We start from the raw sequence: 3,041 nt of genomic DNA, 5'->3' as shown, positions 1-3,041 counted from the left end.
CCGGGCTCCCCGGGCCGCGAGCCGGCCGGGAGGGAGCGGCCGAGGGCGGGGGGGCCGCGCGCCCCCCTCCGCCTGCCCCCCGCCGCCCTCACGGGGGTCGCCCGTGGTTCGAGGTCGGGGAGGAAGCGCTCCCCGTGAGGGCGCTGAGGCCCTGGCACGGCGTGCCCGCTGCGGCTGCCCCTGCATCCCTGGCAGTGCCCGAGGCCAGGTGGACAGGGCTCGCAGCAGCCTGGGATGGTGGAAGGTGTCCGTGCCACGGCAGGGGTGGAACGGGATGAGCCCTCGTGTCCCTTCCAGCCACAGGTTTGGCGCTTCCCCGCTGCCCGGTGCCGGGCTCGGTGTCCCGCCGTCCCCCCGGGATGTGTTTGGAGGCTCGGGCTGGCCTGGTAGCGCTCCTCCCTGGTGCAGCAGGGGCCGGACAGGGACAGGGACCAGCCCCGTGCGTGCTCCTGCAGTGCCTGACAGGGATCCCACATCCATAGCAGGCTTGGTGCCTTCTGTCCTCCTCCTTCCCGCCGGCTGCTTGACATTGAGTGCTGTCCAGGGGATGTTGAGAAGGAATTCTTCCCTGTGCGGGTGCTGAGGCTCTGGCACAGCTTTCCCTGGAGCTGCCCCTGCATCCCTGGCAGTGCCAAGGCCGGGCTGGACAGGGCTTGGAGCAGCCTGGGATGGTGGAAGGTGTCCCTGCCCATGGATGGGGGTGGAACGAGATGAGCTTTAAGGTCCTTTCCCACCCAAACTATTCCAGGATTCTCTCAACACACTCGGTATCCCTATACCCTATTTGCAATTCAAGTGTTGCCTCCTTTTTCTTTCCCACCCCCCCTCTTTTTTTTCATTTTATTTTTAAATCCATCCACAGTGGCAAGTTGTGTACTTCACCAAATATAGTAATTTTATCCTGCTATGGCACAGATAGTTTATGGATCAGTTTATTTTTGGAGCTCTCCAGGGAAGACTTTTTGAAGTAAACAAGCGTTATTAGCAACTGAGAGATTGCTTTGGTGGAAGCAGCTTTAAAATGGTATTTTGGAGTGTTTTTGGGTGCTTTCTTGCCTTCTCTGTGAGGTTATCTGAGGTGTGGTGCCCTGTCGATACCACGAGGCAAACCTGATATTAGTATAACTTCAAATATTTCAACCCAGATTTTAAAACATCAAACAAAAAAGTGCTTGAATTTCATAGCAGTGACTCTTGAAACAGAGAGTTTTCCCTGTTAGGAAGTTTTTGTATATATGTTTGTCTATATATTAAGTAGTTGTTTATAGAAATGCACCAGAATAACAAGACTTTGATTTTTCCCATCATTAAATGGAAGCAGTTCCATTTTCAGTAATAGATGTTAGGAAGAAAGATTAATTAATTTATTGAGAGAATAAAAAGATGGAGGTTGGATTTGGGAAACATTCCATCTTCTCCAGAGGACACAAACATTTTAGAACTTTGTTCTTTCCATTTATCATCTTTTCTACAGCTGGGTTTTCTGAGTCACCCAGCCATGTGAAAGTTGTGTGGTTCCAGAGCAGGTGCTGATTAAGGTTCTTTTAAAGGACTAATTGATTAATAACATCCAGAGTAATTTAATAAAACCATTAAGGGTGTGGTGCTAATTAGCACTGCTCACAGCTGCAGCTTCCAGAGGCACCTGCTCCAAGAACTCAGTTTGGAAAAGGCTCCTTTCCTGCCTGTGCTGCTTTTACCTTCCCTTTTCTGCAATTTTGGGTGGTCAGGTGAGGAGAACGAGCTCAGAGCTGCTGATGGTGGCTTTACCTCGGCTTGGGAGGGAATTGGAGTGGGATTCACACCCAGGGAATTCCAGGGAGAGGCTCCTGTTTGCCAGGACTCGAGTTTGCCTCTGGTTTTTCTCTTGAGCTTCCCCCTCATCTTGTAAAGCTTGCTGGGTGCAGGAACAACACAGGCCTTTAATGTGCCAGAATTCCAGGGGTTTCCTTCATTTTTTTCCGGAATTCTAGGGTTTTCCTTCATTTTTTCAACAATCCAGGGTTTTCCTTTAATGTGTCAGAATTCCAGGGTTTTCCTTCATTTTTTTTCTGAATTCCAGGGTTTTCCTTCATTTTTATGTGCCAGAATTCCAGGGGTTTCCTTCATTTTTCAACAATCCAGGGTTTTCCTTTAATGTGCCAGAATTCCAAGGTTTTCCTTCATTTTTTCAGCAATCCAGGGTTTTCCTTTAATGTGTCAGAATTGCAGGGTTTTCCTTCTTTTTGTTAGAATTTCCAGGGTTTTCATCTCTTTCCTTGAACGAGCCCTGGAGTTGGAGTTGCTGGGATTGAGCCACTTGTAGGAGGAGACAGAGCAAAGCCAGTGGTTGGAATTAAAACCACGAAATGTCTTTGTATGCAGAAGTTTGCCAATAAAATTTTGGTCACAGGTTGATTTCCTTTAGTTTAAGACTTGATATTTAGTTATTGACAGTTGAAATAACCTTATTTTCTTTCTTATCCATATCATTGAAAGGCTAATCATCACCTTTTTTTTATTTTTTTTCTTTCCCAAGTAAAATAAAAGGAATAAAATGTCTTCACAGTCACATAAAGCACTTGTTTCCTTGCAGGTTTAGGTTTTTAAAGGTGCTGGAAAATAGTGAATTTTGCAACCAGTTAGACTGAAAAACATGCAAAAGGTTTAACTTCATCACACCCTTGGTACGTGGGACTTGAAATAAAATAATTTGTGGTGGTGTCTGTTGAACAGAATCATTTGATGTTGCTTCCTGTTTGTAACCCCTGACTTGGAGCACTTAAGGGAAGAATATATTCAGTTCAAACCTCTGAAAATCTGAGTTTTACCATGGAGAAGAATGGAGGGAATTGATGGCAGGGGGGAGTTCCCATCCCTGCTCCTCAGACCAACCTGATCCTCTCTGGCACCCTCTGAGCTGAAGCTTTGGGGAGTTTAAGGCTGAATTCAGTTGGGATTTGCCTTTTAACTACAGGGAGGGGAGCTGCCAAGCCAGGATCAGGTGGTGTACGTGAAAATTCAAAATTTGGAGCCAGGATTTGGGGTCGGGCTCTGCTCCA

Source organism: Passer montanus, unplaced genomic scaffold (genome assembly GCF_014805655.1).
Source record: "Passer montanus isolate IOZ18808 unplaced genomic scaffold, ASM1480565v1 scaffold98, whole genome shotgun sequence".
NCBI classification, from domain to species: Eukaryota; Metazoa; Chordata; class Aves; order Passeriformes; family Passeridae; genus Passer; species Passer montanus.
The sequence above is the reverse complement of the archived record's forward strand: the minus strand, read 5'-3'. Positions refer to the sequence as shown.